This window comes from Cherax quadricarinatus, unplaced genomic scaffold (assembly GCF_038502225.1).
Source record: "Cherax quadricarinatus isolate ZL_2023a unplaced genomic scaffold, ASM3850222v1 Contig500, whole genome shotgun sequence".
In the NCBI taxonomy this organism is placed as follows: Eukaryota; Metazoa; Arthropoda; class Malacostraca; order Decapoda; family Parastacidae; genus Cherax; species Cherax quadricarinatus.
The window spans coordinates 71,956-99,448 of NW_027195526.1; the positions used below are offsets into that span (position 1 = coordinate 71,956).

Sequence of the window (27,493 nt, forward strand, 5' to 3'; positions counted from 1 at the left end):
AAATATACCTCAAACAACAACTGAGAAAAGACTGATTTACTGAAAATGCCCTGTGGGTTGATGTCATTCTTATATGGGGCTACATAAGGTTGTTTGGACACTTGGTGCCGAGAGAACAATGCTAATACTAATTCGGACCGTTATATTTCCCTCTAAATATCTTATTGTTATTTCACAAAAAAATAAAGTTTGTTAGTTTCTGGAATATTGCAAAAAAATCTGCCCTTTACTCCCACATAACTCCCGAAGTATTTGGAATATTTCCAAAAACTCAACAGTCAGAATAAGAGAAATCATTATTCTACAATATCTGTGAATATTATTCCATTTAATTAAGTAATAAAGGAACCACTTCGAATTATAGGTGAATAAGTTACTTCCGAGATATCGGCCGGGAACGCCGGCCGGCCCCCGTCTCAAAAAAAAAAAAAAAAAAAAAATTCGCGAAAATCGAGTTTGTTTGGGTGTATTTCTTAGTAAACTGATGTTCTAGTGCAGTTAGCCTCTATACACCGTTTTCTCTTACTCAGAGACGACAGGGTAACCAGTTACACTTTTATATCGAAATATTCCCGATAATCTCTGGGCCATATTATGGCCTATTTTATTCAGTCTAGAGTATATAACATGTTTGTATGTTATTTAGAATGTTTATTATATCATATTAGATCAATTCTGATAGACAAATAAGCCGTAGAGTTGATATATAAGCTGATATAAGCGTAATAATGGGCGATTCCTGGCTGGCACCTCGAGCGCTGGAACACTGCTGAGCGTTCCCATCTGGTTCCCAGCTGTCGCTCAGTCTGCGGATAAGTCCCACCTACTGTTTTATGATGCCAAATAGTCAGTTATTATATTAGAAAGAATAATGCAAGAAAAGGTGATAAAAAACAAGAAAATAACTCCAAAAAATATATAGGCCGTGAGCAGACTCGCTACCAACATCGCTGTCACCATACCTGATATAAATGACTATAATTTCTTGTAGAAACGTCGTAGAACATTCATTCTGGTACCATTGTGTTGCCAAAGAGTTGAGCTATTTTTCAGGAGGGGTGTTAATGTTGCAGTTTAAAAACTGTAGTGTAAAGCACCCTTCTGGCAAGACAGTGATGGAGTGAATGATGGTGAAAGTTTTTCTTTTTCGGGCCACCCTGCCTTGGTGGGAATCGGCCAGTGTGATAATAATAATAATAACTCAATTTCCATATTTTTTTTATTTTTCAGTGAGCGCGCGGAAAATTGCCCTACAGCCCCCTTAACCCCTTGACTGTCGCAACCCCATATCCTGAGGTATCTCCTGGTGTCGCAAAATCTCCCCCCCCCAATTTTTTTTTTTTATTCTTATGAAATGATAGGGAATCTTTTCCCGATTGTAATGACACCAAAAGAACGGAATTTAATGAAAAACTGACAGAATTACGCTCACGTGAAGTTAGCGACCTCGGCGATATTTACGAATCGGCGATTTTGCCCACTTTGAGCCCTATTTTCGGCTAATTCCATTGTTCCAATCGACCAAACTCATAGCTATTTCTTTAGAACTCCATTTTTTCTATCGAATGAGTATAAGAAACTGCCCATTTGCTGATTTCCAGAACAGGCCTGTTTCGTCACAAATGAACACTTGTTGGGGTTGGAATTTTTCAGCTTCGCCATGCCTTATCACACTGTGTATGCCACTACGATTCTTAAATCTCTCAAACCAACCTTTGCTGGCCTTAAATTCACCAAAATGAGCACCAGTTCCATACATTTTTTCCTGTTCATCTGGGTGTTAGTCGACTGGTGTGGGTCGCATCCTGGGGGACAAGATTAAGGACCCCAATGGAAATAAGTTACACAGTCCTTGATGACACATTGACTTTCTTGGGTTATCCTGCGTGGCTAACCCTCTGGGGTTAATTGTTTCTCGGCAACTGTTTCTCGTTAAGCCACACCAACAACAGTCTCTCCACATCTTCAAGTAGTACAGCTGACGGTGGTGCAGCAACAGCTGACTGTGGTACGATAATATTTTGATAGTATTTCTCACCCTTTTTACCACAGGGTTGGCCCTAGAAGCTTTCTTTGGGCCCATGGTGGCTTATTTAGCTGTTACAAGCACTAAAAAAGATGGAATACAAAATGTATCGAATGTATGCGTGCAACGGTCCGCCCTGGCTTGTAAACAACGATGGCAGGGCAGCTGAGGCACACAGGCTGCACGGACAGGTTCGGGAGGAATCCCGTTGGTCAAGTTTTTCATCAGTGGCCAGGCCAAATTTTTTACGCTCAAACGCTTCGTTGGACGAATTTATCGTTAGACGATGCCTTTGTTAGCCAAGGGTCCACTGTATTGTTAAAAGATCAAGTGAAACTATGATATCTCCATGAATCAACGTGGAATGTTTGGCTCCAACAAGTTTGGTTGTTAAATATCACTACATGTAGTTGGTCATTAAATGGAGAAAAGGTCCTAGGTTTTCTTTTGTTATTGTTGTTGTTAACCAAAATTCCACTAAGTGAACTTTCATTAAGCAAGGGATAACTGTATCTCTTTGAAACACCACATGTTCAACTCAACCTATTTAGGAACTCCATGCAAATAAAGGGCTCCTACCTAGATTTGGATTCCTCTTCCAGAATATTCAAAAAGGTTCCTTATCTGTCACCTGCTCCAAAAAATATAGTTAATAAGCTCCTAAATCTGACCTAACATTAGCACAGAAAAATTATGTTCAACTCAATTTATTAAAACAAATCTGTTTATCCATATTATACAGTGGACCCCCGGTTTACGATCAGCTCCCAATGCGACCAATTATGTAAGTGTATTTACGTAAGTGTGTTTGTATGTGTATGTTTGGGGGTCTGAAATGGACTAATCTAATTCACAATATTCCTTATGGGAACAAATTCGGTCAGTACTGGCACCTGAACATACTTCTGGAATGAAATAATATTGTAAACTGGGGGTCCACTGTATTACCATTCATACTGTTGTTGACAACATCACCAATATATTTCCTCGTATGTAACAAACATGTTTTACTTCATTATCAATGTTTGACCAATTTGTTATAAAATATTCTCAAACTCATAAATACTAAACTAATTTCTAATATGTGATATCAGTAGTAATTGCAAACCAGAGAATTCTAGTAAACTAACCTAATTAAACAATTGTTTAGTAGTTAAAAGTTATTTTTAAGGTTGCCCAAAATGCTCTACATAACCAGGGGCATTTTACAACAAACATACAAATTTGATTTCTTTGTGTAGTATACAAAGTGTAGTTTACATAAGCACAAAGAAAGTCACTAGTATGCTCTGCATTTCAGGTAGACTAATGCTAATGTTTACACACTACAGCCTCTCCTCACTCAGTGATGTACTAGTTTACCAACAACTCGAACTTACAATGGGCTCTCTGATCAGTATGCATACCCAAGTAATGTACAGGTCCGCCATCACAAATCCAGCAATCAGTTATTCGGTTCCTTCAGTTATTCGGCACTAATTTTGGCTAGCATAATTTCAAATTTCCAGGGTCGCCACACCAACCTGCTGGTACTGTTTGGTGGCGCTACTTGCTGCATAAGTCATTCCAATTTCTTTTTCTCCATTTATTGTTTTAACCTGCTTACTTTTAGCCCTAGCCATGGTTCCAATGAATAAAAGAAATGCTTCTCACTACGTAAAGCACCTACACAGTACATTATCCATTAAAGATAAGGTGGCTTTGAAGCCACTGTCAGTTGTCATGAACTCAGTCTCATGAAGCAGGGGAATATGCTTTATTATTACTCTAATATCAACACTACAGCTTATTTGCCTATCACAATTGATCTAATATGACATAATAAACAATATATATAACATAAAACATGTTAAATACTCCAGAAGAAATAATATTTGGCATAACACCGAGCAGTTTGACGGAGATATGAAGAGGATATGTATACAAATACCATTCTCCTATCCCTGTCTTGGGGGCTTATATTAGAGAAAACGGAGTATAGCACAGGACTAACTGTGATATACACTCGTGCTGCACCATAAACCTGAAACAAAAAAGTTATTTTCTCTATATAGATTATCACACGTAGCAGCATATGTGTAGAGAACCTAGGATAACCCAAAAAAGTTAACGTGGCTTATTTCTAGTATCTGGACTGGGTTAGTCATATATTATTTTTGGTAAATATTCGATTCCCAGCCAGGGTAGAAACATTAGGCGTGTTTCTTTACACCTGTTGTCTATGTTCAACCATCAGTAAATGGGTACCTGGGTGTTAGCCAACTGGAGTGGGTGTTATCCTGGGACACTGACCTAATTTGCTTGAAATACTCTGCATAACAAGCGGCTTTCTATATAGTAGTATGTCACTGATGTCAGCTATGTCCTGGGAGACAGTAATGGGGAAGCTGGAGATGCTGTCCTGGGAGACAGTAATGGTGAAGCTGGAGATTTTGTCCAGGTAGTCGGGAATTATACGCAGGAAGGAATACATATGAATGACCGCATAGGGGACAGGAGCCATAGTAGGGAAACAAGTGTAGTCAAAGATAAGATAAAACCAATATTGCAAACTAGAAATACCGCAGGAAATAGCAAACAAGAGGACTCCACTAGCAATAGTGAGGATATATTACCAAAAACAAATGGTGGGAGCTCCATTGTTGGTGCTAGGGAGGATAGAAGTAAGACAGGGAAACATGCACCAACAGGGAATACAGTCACAGAAACCCAAGGCAAACGGAAACCAAGCCTGTGCACATACTATGCACTCGGTATCTGCTGGCATGGGAAATCTGGAAAAACAGATGGGACGTGCAACTATGACCACCCTAGGAAATGCCATGCCCATATGACAACAGGAAAATGCAAACTCCCTTCCTGTAAGCTTTTTCACCCTGAACTGTGTACCTCTTCAGTACAGGAAAGACTGTGCTATAACTTAAATTGCCAGGCATACCATCTAAAGGGGACAAAAAGATACAAAACATCCAGGCCATGGGAAAACCTGGGTAGCCACAGCCACTCAAGAGGGAGAGGTTTTTTAGTGCCAGGAAGGAAAAAAAACTGGCAGGAAATGGCAGAAATCGTACACCAAATCCAGTCATTCCTGGAGTGGAACCACAGTCGATGGCCTCCACTCCAAACCAACAGATACAGATACTAATGCCTGAAAAAAATCCCCCATCAGTACCAACAATACCACCAGTCCGATAACATTCTTCTTTGCAAATATACAGGGTCTAAAGCCAGCAACAAACAACAAAATACCTTTCATCCGTGGACTGCTTGCAGAGGCAAAGGCAATGTTCGCGGCTTTCACTGAGACCCACATAAAGGATCACTTGGACAACGAAATATGGATCCCAGGTTACAACCTATACAGATGTGACAGAGTGAACAGGCAAAAGGGGGGGGTTGGCCTGTACATTGCAGAGTCACTTGTTTGCACAGAACTGCTAAATGCCTCAAATGATGTAGTGGAAGTTTTAGCAGTAAAGGTCGAGAACCAAAACCTAGTCATTGTGATAGTCTACAAGCCTCCGGATGCAACATCCCAGCAATTCCAGGAACAGCTGTTAAAAATTGACCACTGTCTGGAAAACCTTCCAGCTCCTGCACCCAACATCTTGCTCCTGGGGGATTTCAACTTAAGGCACCTAAAATGGAGGAATATAGCAAATAATATTGTTGCAGTAATAACACCAGGAGGCAGCTCTGATGAAAACTCACACTCACGCGAGCTTTTAAATCTCTGCACAAAATTCAATTTAAACCAGCAAATAATAGAGCCTACTAGACTGGAGAATACACTAGACCTCATCTTCACTAACAATGATGATCTGATAAGAAATATCACCATATCAAAAACAATATACTCAGATCACAACATAATTGAGGTTCAGTCATGTATGCGCGGAGCCCCAGACCGACATAATGAGATTAGTCACGAGGGAGCATTCACCAAATTCAACTTCAATAACAAAAACATAAAGTGGGACCAAGTAAACAAAGTCCTAACCGATATAAGCTGGGAAGATATACTAAGCAACACAGACCCCAACTTATGCCTAGAACAGATTAACTCGGTAGCACTCGATGTATGCACAAGGCTTATTCCTCTAAGAAAAAGGAGGAGTAGATGTAAAACAGAAAGAGACAGGCGCTCCCTTTACAGGCGACGGAAAAGAATAACAGAGCGGCTAAAAGAGGTCAATATATCTGAAATGCGTAGGGAGACACTGGTCAGAGAAATAGCAAGCATCGAACTTAAGCTAAAAGAATCCTTTAGGAGTCAGGAATCGCGGGAAGAACTAAAAGCCATAAATGAAATCGAAAGAAACCCAAAGTATTTCTTCTCCTATGCCAAATCAAAATCGAGAACAACGTCCAGTATTGGGCCCCTACTTAAACAAGATGGGTCCTACACAGATGACAACAAGGAAATGAGTGAGCTACTCAAGTCCCAATATGACTCAGTTTTTAGCAAGCCGCTAACCAGACTGAGAGTCGAAGATCAAAATGAATTTTTTATGAGAGAGCCACAAAATTTGATTAACACAAGCCTATCCGATGTTATCCTGACGCCAAATGACTTCGAACAGGCGATAAATGACATGCCCATGCACTCTGCCCCAGGGCCAGACTCATGGAACTCTGTGTTCATCAAGAACTGCAAGAAGCCCCTATCACGAGCCTTTTCCATCCTATGGAGAGGGAGCATGGACACGGGGGTCGTCCCACAGTTACTAAAAACAACAGACATAGCCCCACTCCACAAAGGGGGCAGTAAAGCAACAGCAAAGAACTACAGACCAATAGCACTAACATCCCATATCATAAAAATCTTTGAAAGGGTCCTAAGAAGCAAGATCACCACGTATCTAGAAACCCATCAGTTACACAACCCAGGGCAACATGGGTTTAGAACAGGTCGCTCCTGTCTGTCTCAACTATTGGACCACTACGACAAGGTCCTAAATGCACTAGAAGACAAAAAGAATGCAGATGTAATATATACAGACTTTGCAAAAGCCTTCGACAAGTGTGACCATGGCGTAATAGCGCACAAAATGCGTGCTAAAGGAATAACAGGAAAAGTCGGTCGATGGATCTATAATTTCCTCACTAACAGAACACAGAGAGTAGTCGTCAACAGAGTAAAGTCCGAGGCAGCTACGGTGAAAAGCTCTGTTCCACAAGGCACAGTACTCGCTCCCATCTTGTTCCTCATCCTTATATCCGACATAGACAAGGATGTCAGCCACAGCACCGTGTCTTCCTTTGCAGATGACACCCGAATCTGCATGACAGTGTCTTCCATTGCAGACACTGCAAAGCTCCAGGCAGACATCAACCAAATCTTTCAGTGGGCTGCAGAAAACAATATGAAGTTCAACGATGAGAAATTTCAATTACTCAGATATGGTAAACATGAGGAAATTAAATCTTCATCAGAGTACAAAACAAATTCTGGCCACAAAATAGAGCGAAACACCAACGTCAAAGACCTGGGAGTGATCATGTCGGAGGATCTCACCTTCAAGGACCATAACACTGTATCAATCGCATCTGCTAGAAGAATGACAGGATGGATAATGAGAACCTTCAAAACTAGGGAGGCCAAGCCCATGATGACACTCTTCAGGTCACTTGTTCTATCTAGGCTGGAATATTGCTGCACACTAACAGCACCTTTCAAGGCAGGTGAAATTGCCGACCTAGAAAATGTACAGAGAACTTTCACGGCGCGCATAACGGAGATAAAACACCTCAATTATTGGGAGCGCTTGAGGTTCCTAAACCTGTATTCCCTGGAACGCAGGAGGGAGAGATACATGATTATATACACCTGGAAAATCCTAGAGGGACTAGTACCGAACTTGCACACGAAAATCACCCACTACGAAAGCAAAAGACTTGGCAGACGATGCACCATCCCCCCAATGAAAAGCAGGGGTGTCACTAGCACGTTAAGAGACCATACAATAAGTGTCAGGGGCCCGAGACTGTTCAACTGCCTCCCAGCACACATAAGGGGGATTACCAACAGACCCCTGGCAGTCTTCAAGCTGGCACTGGACAAGCACCTAAAGTCAGTTCCGGATCAGCCGGGCTGTGGCTCGTATGTTGGTTTGCGTGCAGCCAGCAGCAACAGCCTGGTTGATCAGGCTCTGATCCACCAGGAGGCCTGGTCTCAGACCGGGCCGCGGGGGCGTTGACCCCCGGAACTCTCTCCAGGTAAACTCTCTCCAGGTAAACATGTACATGTAGTAAATAAAGATACAGTGGACCCCCAGTTTACGATATTATTTCATTCCAGAAGTACGTTTAGGTGCCAGTACTGACCGAATTTGTTCCCATAAGGAATATTGTGAATTAGATTAGCCCATTTCAGACCCCCAAACATCCACATACAAACGCACTTACATAAATGCACTTACATAATTGGTCGCATTGGGAGCTGATCGTAAACCGGGGGTCCACTGTATTATTATTACTATTATTATTATTACAGTGGACCCCCGGTTCGCGATGCCATCGGTATCCGATAAATCCGGTATTCGATGCATTGTATCGCAAAAATTTTGCCTGGGTTCCCGTTACAAAACCCGATATACGCGAATTGTCCGAGACACGTCCACGTGTGGCCTGACCTGCCCCGTGTGTGCCAATGTTTATAAGCCAGCCAGCCAGTGTGCTCACATCTAAGGATACATTCGGTACATTCCATATTATCACAGTGTTTTTGGTGCTTGTTTCTGCAAAATAAGTCACAATGCGCCCCAAGAAAGCTTCTAGTGCCAACCCTTTGAGAACAAGGGTGCTAATGACTATTGAAATGAAGAAAGAGATAATTGCAAAGTACAAAAGTGAAGTGCATGTGTCGGAGCTGGCCAAGTTGCATACAAAACCCCAATCAACCATCTCCACTATAGTGACCAGGAAAATGGCAATCAAGGAAGCTGTTGTTGCAAAAGGTGCAACTGTGATTACAAAACAGCGACCGCAAGTGTTAGAAGATGTTGAGAGACTTTTATTGGTGTGGATAAATGAAAAACAAATAGCAGGAGATAGCATCTCTCAAGCGATCATTTGTGAAAAGGCTAGGCAGTTGCATGACGATTTGGTAAAGAAACTGCCTGCAACTAGTGGTGATGTGAGTGAATTTAAGGCCAGCAAAGGTTGGTTTAAAAGATTTAAGAATCGTAGTGGCATACATAGTGTGACTAGGCATGGTGAGGCTGCCAGTTCGGACCAAAAAGCAGCTGAAAAATATGTGAAGGAATCCAAGGATTACATAGACAGTGAAGAATTTAAACCTGAACAAGTGTTTAATTGCGACGAAACAGGCCTGTTTTGGAAGGAATTGCCAAGCAGGACCTACATTACTCAGGAGGAAAAGGCACTCCCAGGACATAAGCCTATGAAAGACAGGCTTACTCTGTTGATGTGTTCCAATGCTAGTGGTGATTGCAAAGTGAAGCCTTTATTAGTGTATCACTCTGAAACTCCCAGAGCGTTCAGGCAAAAGAATATCCTCAAGGCTAATTTGTGTGTGCTGTGGAGGGCAAACAGTAAGGCATGGGTCACTAGGGACTTTTTCTATGACTGGTTACACTATGCATTTGCCCCCAATGTGAAAAATTACCTAATTTACCCATGAGTGGTAAATTTTAATTACCAGTGCCTCCTGGTATTAGACAATGCCCCTGGTCATCCTACAGACTTGGCAGAGCGACTTTCTGGGGACATGAGCTTCATTAAGGTCAAGTTTTTGTCTCCTAATACCACTCCTCTCCTGCAGCCCATGGACCAGCAGGTCATTTCCAACTTCAAGAAACTGTACACTAGCTATGTTTGAAAGGTGCTTTGAAGTGACCACAGACACTCTATTGACTCTAAAGGATTGTAATAAAGTTGGTAGAATTACTGACAATATGTAAAGTAAAAGGACACAAGTGCAACTAATGTGACATTTTATTGTGGCAACGTTTCGCTCTCCAGGAGCTTTATCAAGCCATTAATGGCTTGATAAAATGTCACATTAGTTGCACTTGTGTCCTTTTACTTTACAGACTCTAAAGGAGTTTTGAAAGGATCATTTTAATATCCTCAATTGTGTAAACCTTATAGGTAAGGCTTAGGAGGGAGTGACTAAGAGGACCTTGAACTCTGCCTGGAAAAAACTGGCCAGAATGTGTAGACAAAAGGGATTTTGAAGGGTTTGAGGCTAACCCTGGAAATCCTATGCCATTTGAGGAATCCATTGTGGCACTGGGGAAGTCCTTGGGGTTGGAGGTTAGTGGGGAGGATGTGGAGGAGTTGGTGGAGGAGGACAATGACGAACTAACCACTGATGAGCTGCTAGATCATCTTCAACAGCAAGAGGCCAGACCTGAGGAAACTGCTTCGGAGGAAGGGATGGAGAAATTGAAGAAGTTGCCTACTTCAAAGATTAAGGAAATGTGTGAAAAGTGGCTTGAAGTGCAAAGCTTTTTTGATGAAAATCACCCTGACACAGCTACTGCAAGCCGTGTTGGCAACCTGTACAATGACACTGTTGTGAACCACTTTAGGAAAGTCATACAGGAACGAGAGGTACAGGCCTCTATGGACAGATATGTCGTGTGACAGAAGTCCAGTGACTCTCAAGCTGGTCCTAGTGGCATTAAAAGAAGAAGGGAAGTAACCCTGGAAAAGGACTTGCTACCTCAAGTCCTAATGGAAGGGGATTCCCCTTCTAAACAATAAGTTTGACACTCTCCCCTCCTCCCATGCCATCAATCATCACCAGATCTTCATTAAAGGTAAATGTCATGTATTCTATTGTTAGTAGAGTACTACAAACTGTGCATGTCTTCTTCAGTTTGTGTGCATTAAACTTAATATTTCATGTGGTAAAACTTTTTTTTTTCATACTTTTGGGTGTCTTGCACGGATTAATTTGATTTCCATTACAGTGGACCCCCGCATACCGATTTTAATCCGTGCAAGAGGGGTAATTGTTATGCGAAATAATCGGTATGCGAATGAATTTTCCCCATAAGAAATAATGGAAATCAAATTAATCCGTGCAAGACACCCAAAAGTATGAAAAAAAAATTTTTTTTACCACATGAAATGTTAATTTTAGTACACACAAACTGAAAAAGGCATGCACACTTACATGACACTTACTTTTATTGAAGATCTGGTGATGATTGATGGGATGGGAGGAGGGGAGAGTGTGTGTTAGTGTTTAGAAGGGGAATCCCCTTCCATTAAGACTTGAGGTGTCGAGTCCTTTTCAGGGGTTACTTCCCTTCTTCTTTTAATGTCAATAGGACCAGCTTCAGAGTCACTGGACTTCTTTCGCACAACATATCTGTCCATAGTGGCCTGTACCTCTCGTTCCTTTATGACTTCCCTAAAGTGTTTCACAACATTGTCAGTGTAATAATCACCAGCACGGCTTGCAATAGCTGTGTGAGGGTGATTTTCATCAAAAAAGGTTTGCACTTCAAGCCACTTTGCACACATTTCCTTAATCTTTGTAGTAGGCAACTTCTTCAATTTCTCTCTCCCCTCCTCTGAACCAGTTTTCTCAGGTCTGGCCTCTTGCTCTTGAAGTTGATCTATCAGCTCATCAGTGGTTACTTCTTCATTGTCCTCCTCCACCAACTCTTCCACATCCTCCCCACTAACCTCCAACCCCAAGGACTTTCCCAATGCCACAATGGATTCCTCAACTGGCATAATCCTCTCAGGGTTAGCCTCAAACCCTTCAAAATCCCTTTTGTCTACACATTCTGGCCACAGTTTCTTCCAAGCAGAGTTCAAGGTCTTCTTAGTCACTCCCTCCCAAGCCTTACCTATAAGGTTTACACAATTGAGGATATTAAAGTGCTCTCTCCAAAACTCTCTTAGAGTCAGTTGAGTTTCTGAGGTCACTACAAAGCACCTTTCAAACAGAGCTTTTGTGTACAGTTTTTTGAAGTTTGCAATAACCTGCTGGTCCATGGGCTGCAGGAGAGGAGTGGTATTAGGAGGCAAAAACTTGATGTTAATGAATTTCATGTCCCCATAAAGTCGCTCTGCCACGTCTGTAGGATGACCAGGGGCATTGTCTAACACCAGTAGGCACTTAAGTTCTAATTTCTTTTCAGTTAGGTAATCTTTCACATTGGGGGCAAATGCATGGTGTAACCAGTCATAGAAAAAGTCTCTAGTGACCCATGCCTTACTGTTTGCCCTCCACAGCACACACAAATTCTCCTTGAGGACATTCTTTTGCCTGAACGGTCTGGGAGTTTCAGAGTGATACACTAATAAAGGCTTAACTTTGCAATCACCAGTAGCATTGGAACACATCAACAAAGTAGGCCTGTCTTTCATAGGCTTATGTCCTGGGAGTGCCTTTTCCTCCTGAGTAATGTAGGTCCTGCTTGGCATTTTCTTCCAAAACAGGCCTGTTTCATCACAATTAAACACTTGTTCAGGTTTCAGTCCTTCAGTCTCTATGTACTCCTTGAATTCATGCACATATTTTTCAGCCGCTTTGTGGTCCGAACTGGCAGCCTCACCATGCCTTATCACACTATGTATGCCACTACGCTTCTTAAATCTCTCAAACCAACCTTTGCTGGCCTTAAATTCACTCACATCAGCAGTAGTTGCAGGCATTTTTTTAATTAAATCCTGATGCAACTTCCTAGCCTTTTCGCTTATGATCGCTTGAGAGATGCTATCTCCTGCTAGCTGTTTTTCATTTATCCACACCAATAAGAGTCTCTCAACATCTTCCATCACATGCGATCTTTGTTTCGAAAACACAGTTAAACCTTTGGCAAGAACAGCTTCCTTGATTGCCTTTCTGGTGCCCACAATAGTAGCGATGGTTGATTGGGGTTTCTTGTACAACCTGACCAGGTCGGCGATACGCACTCCACTTTCATACTTATCAATGATCTCTTTCTTCATTTCTATTGGAATTCTCACCCTTATTGGTGTAGGGTTGGCACTAGAAGCTTTCTTGGGGCCCATGGTCACTTATTTTCCAGAAACAGCACCGAAAACACTGTAATAATACGAAATATTCCGATTGTATGCTTGGATGTTACCGCGGAGGCTGGCTGGTAAACAATGGCACGGGCGGCACATGTGAGGCTGGCTGAGGGCGCACATTGGACGCGTCTTGGACGAAAATCGGTGAGCGGGTTTTTAAGCGGTATGCGAGGCAAAATTTTTGCGATTAAAGCAAGCGGTATGCGGATTAATCGTTATGTGGTGCCATCGGTATGCGGGGGTCCACTGTATTTCTTATGGGGAAAATTAATTCGCTTTCCGATAATTTTGGTTTACGATGAGCTCTCAGGAACGGATTAATATCGCAAACCGGGGGTCCACTGTATTATATTATTTTCTCAGTTGTTTGTTGGGTCATCTTATTGAAACTTGGGCAATGTATGATGGAAAGATACTTCTTAACACACATCAAAAATGAAAGAAATCAGACCATAAATAGCGGAGTTCACTTCTCAGCCATTAGTGGCCGCTTAACGGTATATTTTTGTATGGTTTTTAAGGTTATATTCTCATTTTTTCAGTCTCATTTGATAGAATGAAAGATATATTACAGAAATAGGTATGATTTTGATTGCTTTCATGATGAAAATTACCTTGAAATTGCGCTCACAGTAGCGAAAATGTTCTATTCTTTAGCCTGCCAGTCCAAATTCCAATTCGGAGTCAAGAATGGGTTGACATTATTTATATAATTATTACAATAATGCAGCAGTCTGCATAACAGTAAATCTTCTATTTTTTTGTGAATAAAAATTCCAAATGGTAAGCAAGAGTAATACAGTGGACCCCCGGATAACGATCAGCTCCCAACTCGACCAATTATGTAAGTTTATTGTTGTAAGTGCTTTTGTAGGTGTATTTTTAGGGGTCTGAAAAGAACTAATCTAATTCACAATATTTCTTATGGGAACAAATTAGGTCTATAACGGCACCCAAACAGACTTCTGGATTGAAATAATATCGTTATTCGGGGGTCCACTGTATAAGAGGGGCCTGTAGCCGTGACTAATTAACAGAGAAAATGTTATTTTAGTGCCAGGAATGTCTGCATTGTTTATTCTGGACCCTATTTTGAAATTGGCATCTGTTGAAATTTGTGTGAAATCAGCCAAATTGCCAATTTCTGACCACTTTATTGGGTAGTTGAAATAAGTGAATGGGTGGTTTCTTGTACTCAGCTGACAGACTAGAAGTAAATAAGTTTATTCAGATATACACAAATATAGTTACATAAATTATCACACATAGCAGCGTATGTATAGAGAACCTAGGATAACCCAAAAAAAGTCTAAGTGACTTATTTCCAGTACCTGGCTTGGGCTTGCCATATATGATTTTTGGTAAATATTTTTTTTTCTCGGTTGTTTGTTGGGCTATCTCATTGAAACTTGGGCAATATATGATGGAAAGATGCTTCTTAATGTACAACAAAAATAAAAAAGACGGACGATAAATAAGGGAGTTCACTTCTCTGCCATTAGCCGCCTCTTTGCAGTATATTTTCGTATGTTTTTTATGGTTATATTCTCATTTTTTGGACTCGTTTGATAGAATGGAAAGTATATTACAGAAATAGACATGATTTTGATTGCTTTCATGATGAAAAGTACCTTGAAATTGAGCTGAAAGTAGCGGAAATGTTCGATTTTTGCTGATGTTCAATGAGCTTTGTGCAAGTCAAGTTGGTTAATTTTATTAAGTGTATTCTAACCTAACCACTCTGTAATCAGGCAAACTCAGTAATCCGGCACACTACAGGTGCCAATGATGCCGGATTTGTGATGGAGGACCTGTATATTAGAGCTGATTTTCTCTATTCTGTTTATTATAATATAAACTAAAAATGTTATAAATAGTGCAAAGGTGACATTATTTATTTATTTATTTATTTAGAAATTTAAGCATACATACAGAGGTACAAAAAAAAAATACAGGTAAGAGCAGCATGCCAAAGCCACTTATATGCATAGCATTACGGGCTGGCTTAAAATTAACTTAAGATTAACTAAGCAATGATGAAATCAGTGATAAGACATTATTGTAAACAGATAACTATAAAGCACAAATGAGTATTACAAAGACAGGTCATATGGTTGCATGCATTGCTGTACATTCAGTAGAATGGAGTATTCTGTTTGGTAGTGTATTTAAAAAAAATAACAAAGTTAGATTGGGTCCTAGGTTTAACATTTATGTGATATAATTGTGAGTAACATTTTGGATATACAATTTATAAGGTTCAGTTATTCAGTATTTATTTGGTTTTGAGTGAGTAAGTGATCTTTGAGAAGAGACTTGAATTTATAAACAGGTAGTGTTTCTTTTATATTTACAGGTAATGAATTCCAGATTTTAGGGCCTTTTATGTGCATTGAGTTTTTGCATAGCGTGAGATGGACACGAGGAACATCAAAGAGTGATCTGTGCCTTGTGTTATGGTCATGTGTTCTGTTGAGGTTGGCAAGGAGATGTTTGAGGGGAGGGTTAATATCAGAGTTAAGTGTTCTATGTATGTAATAGGTGCAATAATAAGTATGGATGTTTTGTATGGTGAGTAGGTTGAGTGTTTTGAATATTGGTGGAGTGTGCTGCCTGTAGTGAGAATTTGTTATCATTCTAACTGCAGCCTTTTGTTGGGTAATTAGTGGTTTGAGATGGTTAATTGTTGTTGAGCCCCATGCACAAATTCCATAGGTGAGATAGGGGTAAATAAGAGAGTGATAAAGGGCCAGGAGGGCTGACTGTGGAACATAGTACCGTATCTTCGATAGTATGCCTACAGTCTTGGAAATTTTCTTAGAAATTTGTTGTACATGTGTATGAAATTTGAGTCTATTATCGAGGTGGATTCCTAAGAATTTTCCCTCTGTTAGCTTTGTGATAGGTGATCCGTTTATCGTTATGTTAAGAGGTACATCTATAGCTCTGTTACCAAACTGAATGAAGTAGGTTTTGTCAATGTTTAGTGTAAGTTTGTTAGTCCTCATCCAGGTAGATATTTTCTGTAATTCGGTGTTTACAGTATTGGCTAGCGTGACTGGGCTCGGGTGAAAGAAGACGTATGTAGTGTCATCTGCAAAAAGTGTGGGTTTGAGTAATTGCGAAGCATTTGGTAGGTCATTTATGTATAGGAGAAAGAGAAGAGGGCCAAGGACACTTCCCTGTGGGACACCAACTGTAATTGGTTGTGCGGAAGAGCTTGCCCCATTTGCGTACACATATTGGCTTCTGTTGCTGAGGTAAGACTTGAGGTAGTTGAGGGAGTGCCCTCTTATACCATAGTGTGACAATTTTACGTGGAGCAAGTCATGGTCAACTGTATCAAAAGCTTTACGTAAGTCAATGAAGATCCCCAGTGGGACTTCTTTTTTCTCTATTGCAGTGTATATATGTTCTAGCATGTGTATAATAGCATCATTAGTACGTATTTTTATTAGGCCTGAATCCAAATTGGCAGGGGTTGAGAATGTTTTGGGAGATGAGGTAGGAGTAGATTCGTTTATGAATTAATTTTTCGAAGAATTTTGTGAGAGGGTGTAAATTGGATATTGGCCTATAGTTATTCAACTCTGTTTGGTCTCCTCCTTTATGGATCGGGGTGACCCTTGCTATTTTGAGAACTGTAGGGAAGGTGGAGGATTCAATGGATTTGTTAAAGAGTGTTGCAATGATGGTTAACACAAACGCACTACCATTATAGTATGATCCTTGCTTAGCAACGAATTCGTTTACCGACATGGTCTTAGGAACGAAACTCCGTTGTTAAGTGAGGAGAGGCTATACTTAAGACTAGACATAGCTTACTGAGTGGTAAATTTTAATTATGCATTGTTATAAAGTATGCCAATCATGTTAATTAATCCTTTATAGACTATACTGTATTTAAATAAATAAAAACAATTGTCATCATGTACATATGTATGTGCACTTAGGCATGTGTGTGCATATATGTGCTTACATATGCTTGTTTATCAGTAAGCATGCACATATACAAGCGTGTGTATGTACGAATTTCTATATACAGTGGTACCTTGGTATACGTCTGCTTTGGAATAAGTCCAACTTGGTACACGTCCTCTTCGGGCACAAAAATTTTTGCTTGGTATAAGACCTTTGGAATACAACTCGCTGTAAAGTTTCTTCCCCTTAACACGACTCCTCTCATTCAGCCCATGGATCAGCAGGTCATCAGTAATTTCAAGAAACTCTACACTAAAGCACTATTTCAGAGGTGCTTTGAAGTGGCCTCTGACATAGTTAACCCTGAGAGAGTTTTGGAATGATCATTTAACTATCACTCACTGCATAACTCTCATTGACAAAGTCCAGCAAGAAGTTTTATATAGAACAATGAACTCTGCTTGGAGGAATTTGTGGCCAGAAGCAGTGGCTGAAAGGGACTTCGAGGCTGTGTCTATAGTGGAGGATATTGTCTCTCTGGGCAGGTCCATGGGTCTGGATGTGAGTGATGATGATGTGGAGGAGTTAGTGGAGGGGCACAGGGAAGAGCTGACCACTGAGGAGCTGCAGGAACTTGAGAAGGAGGAGCACAAGACTAAGATGGATGCACTCTCTTCAGGCTTGGAAGAGGAGACAGAGGAAGCCCCTACTTTATTAATCAAGGAAATCTTTGCCAAATGGATGGACATCAAAAACTTTGCAGAGATATATCACCCCAACAAAGCCCAAACAAGCCGTAATAGCACTGTCTGGAATGACCAGACAATGTCACATTTCCGAAACATCCTGAGGAGAAGACAGAAGCAAAGTTCTTTGGATAGATTTTTAGTAAAAGTCAAACCTGGTGAGCTTCAACCAGGTCCAAATAGTAAAAAAAGGCAGAAAAGAGAAGGGGACTCTCTGTCCAAACAATAACATTTCCTCCTCTTCCTCCCTTCTCAGCACCATCCTAGTAGGCACTCAACTCTTTTCAGCAAAGTAAAGTGAGGTTAAATTTGCATTTATTTCATCTAATTCTTTTCTATTTATGTATGTATTTTAGTATTAAACAGTGTTTAAATTACATATTTTAGTATTAAGCAGTGTTTAAATTATTTTATACAACCCCATCAACGTATAATATGCCAATAACAATAGGATATTTTTTCATGGGAATGGATTAATTGTTTTCCCTATACATATTTCTTATGGGAAAATTTGTTTGATATATGTCCCGTTTGGTACAAGTCCAAGGTCCTGGAACGGATTAAGGATGTATACCGAGGTACCACTGTAAATGCTAATGTATGCATGTACAGTAGGATCCCTGTATCCGTGGGGGATACAGGACTTGCCATGGATACCCAAATCATGGAAAGTGGCAAACCCTATATATAAGTCATACACATACCTATTATAAAGTTTAACTGATAAATTATGCACAATAAGTGGAGAATTATCACACTTTCACTGATGGGAAGTACATCACAGCTTCTCTTAGATTTTGAACAACTTTCCCCTTGGGGCAATTATTATGCAAAATTAAGAGTAAAAGGACACAAGTGCAACTAATGTGACATTTTTTTGTGGCAATGTTTCGCTCTCCAGGAGCTTTGTCAAGCATTACAGTGGACCCCCGCTTAACGATCAACTCTCAATGCGACCAATTATGTAAGTGTATTTATGTAAGCGCGTTTGTACGTGATGTTTGGGGGTCTGAAATGGACTGATCTACTTCACAATATTCCTTATGGGAACAAATTCGGTCAGTACTGGCACCTGAACATACTTCTGGAATGAAAAAATATCGTTAACCGGCGGTCCACTGTAGTTGCACTTGTGTCCTTTTACTTTACATATTGTCGGTAATTCTACCAACATTATTACAAAATTAAGAGATATTTTTGGAACACGTAGACAGTAGATTACACCTGCTGCCCCTGTTCACCCAGAAGTAGGTACCTGGGTGTTAGCTGACTGGTGTGGGTGGCATCCTGGGGGGTGCTAGTATACCTCAGATAGGGCTGGGCTTTGAAATGAGCTGAGGTAGGAAAACAGGTGTCAACCTGTAAAACTGATGTGGTAAAAAAGCTCACTTCATATTTCACAAGTGTCTCATTAAAATATCACTCTAAACTTATTTACAGCGACAGATTTTGGCATGGTAAATCCAACTGAGTATATGTGGTGTTGAGGGCAGTGGTGGTGTTAGGGATGGTGTTGCGGGTAGTGGTGGTGTTAGGGATGGTGTGGAGGGTAGTGATGGTGTTAGGGTTCAAAGTTCATTCTCTATAAGTATTACAATGCTGAGTTTACAGAATTTGGTTATTGTGTGGTTTACATGTAGTAAAATAATGATTACAGAGTGTACCACTAGAACACCTAGCATGGCTAGGCATTTTGGGCAGACTTAGATTAAATCTTAAGTTTAAAATATTACAAAATCATGAGATAAGTTGGTATTATGGCTAAGTGACTAAATACTAGTTTGTGAGTTTAGCAATGTGAATGCTTTTGTTTTGGCACTATACATAGTTTCAGTATTGGAGTATCACAGGCCAACTTATGACTAGTTAAGACTCATTATTTTGAGATTAAGATTGATATTTCTGTTTATGGTCAAATGGGTGAGTGAGTGAAAGTGTTAACCACCAGGTGGTATTCGTGTAATTAGTTGACAGGGTGTATCAGGGATATAAGATGTTTTCTGATGGTAGTTTTGAAGGTGATGAATGTGTCTGCAGTTTTAGAATTTTCAGGTAGGGTGTTCCAGATTTTAGGGCCTTTGACATACATTGAATTTTTGTAAAGGTTTAGTCGGACACGGGGAATGTCATAGAGATGTTTGTGTCTGGTGTTGTGCCTGTGGGTTCTGTCACAACTATCAAGAAAGCGTTTTAGGTCAAGGTTCATATTGGAATTTAAGGTCCTGTAGATGTAGATTGCACAGTAGTAAGTGTGGATGTACTGAACAGGGAGTAAGTTTAGATCTATGAAGAGTGGGGGGGTGCGTTGCCAGGGATGGGATTTAGTGATTATTCTTACTGCGGCTTTTTGTTGGGTTATTATTGGCTTTAGGTGTGTTGCTGCAGTTGAACCCCAAGCACAGATAGCATAGGTGAGGTATGGATATGTAAGTGAATGGTATAGTGTGAGAAGGGCAGTTAGCGGCACGTAGTATCGTATCTTGGAGAGGCTCCCAACCGTTTTGGATACTTTTTTGGTTATGTGTTGGATATGGGTGCTGAAGTTCAGGTTGTTGTTGAGGTATAGGCCTAGGAATTTGCCCTCATTATGCCTGGCAATTAGAGTGTTGTCAATCTTAATGTTAATTTGCGCATCTCCTGCTCTGCTACCAAACATAATGTAGTAGGTTTTGTCAGTGTTAAGCGTAAGTTTATTGGCTGTCATCCAAGTCGATATTTTGATCAGCTCCTCATTAAGCCCTTCAGGGTCCAAGGCCCAAATCTGAAGTGGTGCCCCAGTGTCCAAGAATTTTCCAAAAAAAAATTTGTTATTTTTCCTTATGAAATGGTAGAGATTCTTTTTGTGAAGGTAATAAAATAAAAAGTACGAAATTTGATGGAAAATTGACAAAATTATGCTCTCGCGAATTTTGATGTGTCAGCGATATTTACGAATCGGCGATTTTGCCGACTTTGACTTCTATTTTAGGCCAATTACATCATTCCAGTCGACCAAATTCTTAGCTATTTTACTAGTATTACTTCTATTCTATCGATTGAGCACAAGAAATCGCCAAGTCAACTGTTTCAACTACAAAATAAAGTGATTGGAAATTGGTAATTTGGCCAATTTAACACAAAGTTCAAAATATTCCAATTTCAAAATAACATCCAGAATAAACAATGTAGGCATTCCTGGCACTAAACTAACATTTCCTCGGTTCATTAGTTACGTTTTGAGGCTTTACAAATAAATCCCATTTTTATTTTTTATTTACATAATGAATTTTTATTCACACCAAAAAATAGAAGATTTACTGTAATGATTGTATAAATATCATCACCACATTTGTGAATGTGTATCAGATTCACCAGCTGGTATGTATTAGACGTGAGAGGTCGTTTGTTTACTCTTGAACATCGACAAAAATTTAACATTTCCGCTACTTTGAGCTCAGTTTCAAGCCATTTCCGGTGCTAAAACCAATCAAAATCATCTCTATTTCTGTAATATGTCTTCCATTCTATCAAATGAGACCAAGAAATTGCAAATACAACTATAAAAAACATACGAAAAAACACTGCAAAGTTGCTGTTTTAATCTAAAATCTTGGTTTCAGTTTTTTTTCTCTCATTATACACAGTGTGCTGCAGGATTTGTTTTATGTGGTGCACACATACCACATAGATGTATTCTCTCATATCTAGGCCCAAGTGTACCACTCACAGTTTATCAGAGTGAGCTGAGCTCATGACGTAGATCTACGGTTTGGACACTGAACGCAAAGCCGTAGATCTACGGGACGGACCCTGAAAGGGTTAACAATGGTGTTGAGGGTGGCAAGATTAGGGTGAGAGATGACTTAAGTCGTGTCGTCAGCAAAGAGAATGGGGTTCAGGTGTTGAGATACGTTTGGAAGATCATTGATATATATGAGGAAGAGCAGGGGACCAAGGACACTTCCCTGCGGAACTCCAGTATCAAGTGGCTGTGTTGCTGATGCTGTGTCTTTAACCCTTTGAGGGTTTCGGATGTACTAGTACGTCTTACGCGCAGGGTTTTTTGACGTACTAGTAAGCACAAATTCTAGTGCCGTCAAATCTTGCGGGAAAAGGCTGGTAGGCCTACATGTGAGAGAATGGGTCTGTGTGGTCGGTGTTTACCTGGAGTTTACCTGGAGAGAGTTCCGGGGGTCAACGCCCCCGCGGCCCGGTCTGTGACCAGGCCTCCTGGTGGATCAGAGCCTGATCAACCAGGCTGTTGCTGCTGGCTGCACGCAAACCAACGTACGAGCCACAGCCCGGCTGATCAGGCTGTGGTTGCGCAGTAGAAAAAAAATCTGGGACCCAGTGGTGCATTGTGGGAACGCCATCTTAGTAAACAATATCCACCATGCCTCGCGGTAAGAAGCTCCTCACTCCTTGGCGAATTGGGACACTTTTGTTCCCCAGTGACAGTTCTAATACAGATGGAAGTGCCAGTGAAGATGAGTTTCAAGGTTTTGGTGAGGTTTTGACTGAAACTAATGACCATAATATCGGTAATAGTGAGGAAAACCCAGACGACCCTCAGCCTTCCACCTCTGGTGCTGGGCCGTCTTGTTCACCTTCAGTTGTACCAGAATCCAAAAGGAAACTTCTATTTTCCCAAATCCCAGACTCAGATGAGAGCATGGGTGATGATAGTGATAGTGAATATGAACTACAAGCTCTTCAAACTAGTTCCAGTAGTGATAGTGAAGTGCAATATTCCCCAGTGAAGCGTCAGTATATACGACGATATATGCGCTCTGGTAGTGTGCCATATGCTATTCCAAGGGGAAGGAGAGCATCTCGGAGTACATCCTGTGGCTGTACAACAGGAACAGAGAGTGAAAATGACGATGATACTGTTGCAATTGGGATGGAAAATGTGCGTGGTGGTAGTGGTGCCGGCGGTGAGGCACCAGCAGTGGGCCATGCTGCCACCCACGCTGCCACCCACGCCGCTGCCTCAGCTGATCTACAACAAAGGCCACCATCCCCCACCCACCCACCACACCAGCCTCCACAACCACAACCTCCACAACCACAACCTCCAAAACCACAACCACCTGTCATTGTCCAGTACCCACCAGCAGACCGCACCTGGGATTGGCAGGAAGCTGTCAATTTTGTTCCAAATGCCCACCAGTTTGATGACAGCCAAAGTGGAATACGGCCATCTTGTACACTTGGGAACAATGCCACTGAACTGGAATGTTTCGAGTTATTCTTTGACGAACCACTGATGGAAAGTATTGTCATGGAAAGCAACACATACTATGAGTACACCATGGCAAACACATTACTTTCACCAAAATCATATCTACACCAGTGGAAGGAGGCAACTGTGGCTGAGATGCATCTTTTCTTTGCCACAATAATGCTTATGCCACATGTGTATAAGCACAAAGTGAAATCATACTGGTCAACAGACCGCCTGATTGCAACCCCAGGTTTCAGTGATATAATGCCAGTGAATCGATTTGTGCTAATGTTACGTATGCTTCGCTTCTCAGACAAAACCAGGCCTGACAGAACTGACAGGTTATATAAGATTAGGAATGTGTTTGTGTATCTGAAAGAGAAATTCAGTACGCATTTTTATCCCTTCAGGAAGCTTGTAATTGACGAGTCTTTGATTCTGTTCAAAGGAAGACTCTCTTTCAAGCAGTACATACCAAGCAAGAGGAAACGCTTTGGTATAAAGTTGTTTGTGCTTTGTGATTGTTACATTATTATTATTATAAACAAGGGGAAGCGCTAAACCCGGAGGATTATACAGCACCTGGGAGGGGGGATGTGGAAGGCATTCAGGTTTAATTTGGGGAACTGGAGCACAGATCCAATTCCCTAAATCAAGAGCCCCTCACCAACATCAAGGAACCTTCCTTGAGGGGTGTGATTGTTACAGTGGTCTGGTATTGGATATTATTGTGTACAATGGAAATTATACATTGCAAAATACCAGGAAGTTATTGGGCATCTCTGGTGATGTGGTTAGAACAATGATAGAACCATACCTTGGTAAGGGGAATATATTATATACAGATAACTGGTACACAAGCCCCTCATTCAGTGAATTTTTGCGAGTGAACATGACAGATGTGTGTGGCACAGTGCGTGCAAATCGGAAACATATGCCCAGGTTTGACGCTGGCACTCGTAGAGGTGAGGTGCAGACGTTTGCTGCCAATGACATCATGGCATTTCGGTGGCATGACAAACGAGATGTCACACTGTTGTCATCAGTTCACCACAATGAAATGGCAGACACTGGCAGGCAGCATAGAGAGAGCAATGAACCCATTCTAAAACCTGCAGCTGTGATTGATTACACCTTCAACATGCGTTCAGTGGACAAATGTGACATGCAGATTGGGTTTGCTGATTGTGTTCGCAGAGTTATAAGTGGTACATCAAACTCTTTTTCCATCTTCTGGACATTTCCATGCTCAATGCTTATAATATGTATAAGATGAGGATCAGAAACAAACCACAGTACGGTGAATTCTGTTTGTCTGTCATCAGATAAATAGTATTCAAGTACCAAGGAACAGCACCTGCAATTGACCACCCACCAAATTATCAAGAACTACCTGCTCGTCTGAAGCATGGTGATCACTTCCTGGTAAAACTGCCTGCTACTGCTTTCAAGAAAAAGGCTCAGAAGAGGTGTTAAATCTGTGCACATACAAAAAAACGCCCACAACAATGCAGAGACACTCGTTTTATGTGTGAGGAGTGTAAAACACCACTGTGCATGACACCATGTTTCAAAGAGTTCCACAGGCTGCAGAACTTCTAGAAACATTCCCTGTGACTGTATATGTGTATATAAAATATAGAAAAATAGTAATAAACAACATTTCATATCGTTTGTTTGTGTAAATATTTTCTATAAACAAAATAGTGACAACAGTGTTTACGCCCTTATTGTGTAGTATTGAAAAAGAAATAACTTGCAAAATACTGATCATGTTGGCCTCAGAGGCCATAAAAGTTACTCAGAAAAAAGAAAAATCAAAAAATAATTGAAAATAGTACATAAAAAAGTAAATAGAAAAATACCGGGTGACGGCAGTCGGCGATGTTACCAGATGTTGTTCAATTTTGGCAAACTTCACGCCTTCATATCTCGGTAAGTATTGACGGTAAAATTTTTTTGTTTAGCCTATAATGTTTAGAAAAAAAAACTATTTTTTCATAAAAAATAATTTTTTTTTTTTTTAAATTTGGCCGACCCTGAGAATGAGTTTTGGAGAGGGCCTGTCAACCCTTAAAGGGTTAATGGTGACATACTGATACCTATTAGTAAGGTAAGATTTGAAATATGCAAGCGCATGGCCTCTTATACCATAATGGTCAAGTTTGTGGAGTAGGATGCCGTGGTCTACTGTGTCAAAAGCTTTTCTTAGGTCAATAAAAATTCCTAGTGGATATTCCTTATTTTCCAATGCTGTGTAAAGCAGATCTAGCATTTTTATGATTGCATCATTAGTGCTTTTATTTTTCCTGAATCCAAATTGGCAAGGGTTGAATATGTTTTGTGCCGTTATAAATTAATATAGTCGCCTGTGCACGAGTTTCTCAAAGACTTTGGATAGCAATGGTAAGTTTGATATTGGCCTATAGTTGTTTAAATCTGTAGGGTCACCACCTTTATGTATTGGTGTAACCCTTGCCTTCTTGAGTAGTTTCGGGAAGGTGCTAGTTTCTAGTGACTCGTTAAAAGGTAATGAGATAGCATGCGAGAGGACATGGGCCGCTCTATTGTACAATAATGGTGGGACATGAGACAGATTCCCTGAGTTATTTTTAAGTGACTTTATAATCTCGGTGACTTCCGTGGGCTCAGTTGGAGCAAGATAGAAGGAATTTGGGAAATTCCCATCTAGGTAGTCCCCGGCATGGGCATTGGTACGTGGGATTTTATTGGCGAGATTAGAACCTATGGTTGAGAAGAAGTCATTTGTCTTGTTAGCTGTGTCAGTGGGATTCAGTGGTGTTTCATTAGGTTTAGTTAGGACAATATTCTTGTTTTTTTTCAGTTTGTGGGTCCCTAGAATCTGAGAGAGTGTTTTCCAGGTCATTTTTATATCTCCTCTTGTGTCAGTGAATCTACTGGAGTAGTATAGTTGTTTGGCTTTCTTTATTACTTTGGTGAAGACTGATGAATAGTGTTTAAGAATATCTTTGTGCATTAAGCCCTGTCTATATTGCTTTTCATATTGGATGGTGTTGTGGGTAGTGGTGGTGTTAGGGATGGTGTTGTGGGTAGTGATGGTGTTAGGCATGGTGTTGTGGGTAGTGGTGGTGTTAGGGATGGTGTTGTGGGTAGTGGTGGTGTTAGGGATGGTGTTGTGGGTAGTGGTGGTGTTAGGGATGGTGTTGAGGGTAGTGATGGTGTTAGGGATGGTGTTGTGGGTAGTGGTGGTGTTAGGGATGGTGTTGTGGGTAGTGGTGGTGTTAGGGATGGTGTTGAGGGTAGTGGTGGTGTTAGGGATGGTGTTCTGGGTAGTGGTGGTGTTAGGGATGGTGTTGAGGGTAGTGGTGGTGTTAGGGATGGTGTTGTGGGTAGTGGTGGTGTTAGGGATGGTATTGAGGGTAGTGGTGGTGTTAGGGATGGTGTTGAGGGTAGTGGTGGTGTTAGGGATGGTGTTGTGGGTGGTGGTGGTGTTAGGGATAGTATTGAGGGTAGTGGTGGTGTTAGAGATGGTGTTGTGGGTAGTGGTGGTGTTAGAAACGGTGTTGAGGGTAGTGATGGTGTTAGGGATGGTGTTGAGGGTAGTGGTGGTGTTAGGGATGGTGTTGTGGGTAGTGGTGGTGTTAGGGATTGTGTTGAGGGTAGTGGTGGTGTTAGGGATGGTGTTGTGGGTAGTGGTGGTGTTAGGGATGGTGTTGAGGGTAGTGGTGTTAGGGATGGTGTTGTGGGTAGTGGTGGTGTTAAGGATGGTGTTGAGGGTAGTGGTGGTGTTAGGGATATTGTGGGTAGTGGTGGTGTTAGGGATGGTGTTGAGGGTAGGGATGGTGTTGAGGGTAGGGATGGTGTTGAGGGTAGGGGTGGTGTTAGGAATGGTGTTGAGGGTAGTGGTGGTGTTAGGGATGGTGTTGTGCATAGTGGTGGCATTAGGGATGGTGTTGTGGGTAGTGGTGGTGTTAGGGATGGTGTTGAGGGTAGTGGTGGTGTTAGGGATGGTGTTGTGGGTGGTGGTGGTGTTAGGAATGGTGTTGTGGGTGGTGGTGGTGTTAGGGATAGTATTGAGGGTAGTGGTGGTGTTAGGGATGGTGTTGTGGGTAGTGGTGGTGTTAGGAATGGTGTTGAGGGTAGTGATGGTGTTAGGGATGGTGTTGAGGGTAGTGATGGTGTTAGGGATGGTGTTGAGGGTAGTGGTGGTGTTAGGGATGGTGTTGAGGGTAGTGGTGGTGTTAGGGATGGTGTTGTGGGTAGTGGTGGTGTTAGGGATGGTGTTGTGGGTAGTGGTGGTGTTAAGGATGGTGTTGAAGGTAGTGGTGGTATTAGGGATGTTGTGGGTAGTGGTGGTGTTAGGGATGGTGTTGAGGGTAGGGATGGTGTTGAGGGTAGGGATGGTGTTGAGGGTAGGGATGGTGTTGAGGGTAGGGATGGTGTTGAGGGTAGGGATGGTGTTGAGGGTAGGGATGGTGTTGTGGGTAGTGGTGGTGTTAAGGATGGTGTTAAAGGTAGTGGTGGTATTAGGGATGTTGTGGGTAGTGGTGGTGTTAGGGATGGTGTTGAGGGTAGGGATGGTGTTGA

At 41.3% G+C, this 27,493-nt stretch overlaps 1 protein-coding gene across 2 annotated transcripts in view; it reads right to left on the reverse strand.

The window, feature by feature from the left end:
* LOC128697889 (gastrula zinc finger protein XlCGF57.1) overlaps positions 1–27,493 on the reverse strand; it is a 126,764-nt gene that overhangs the window by 55,268 nt on the left and 44,003 nt on the right. Inside the window, exon 1 of one of the 2 annotated variants that reach the window (XM_053789887.2) lies at positions 18,974–19,402. The exons of the other annotated variant lie outside the window; for it this stretch is intronic. The gene's annotated coding sequence lies outside the window, so the exon portion shown is untranslated. Of the gene's footprint in view, positions 1–18,973; positions 19,403–27,493 lie in introns of those variants that run through there. 2 annotated transcript variants of the gene reach the window in all.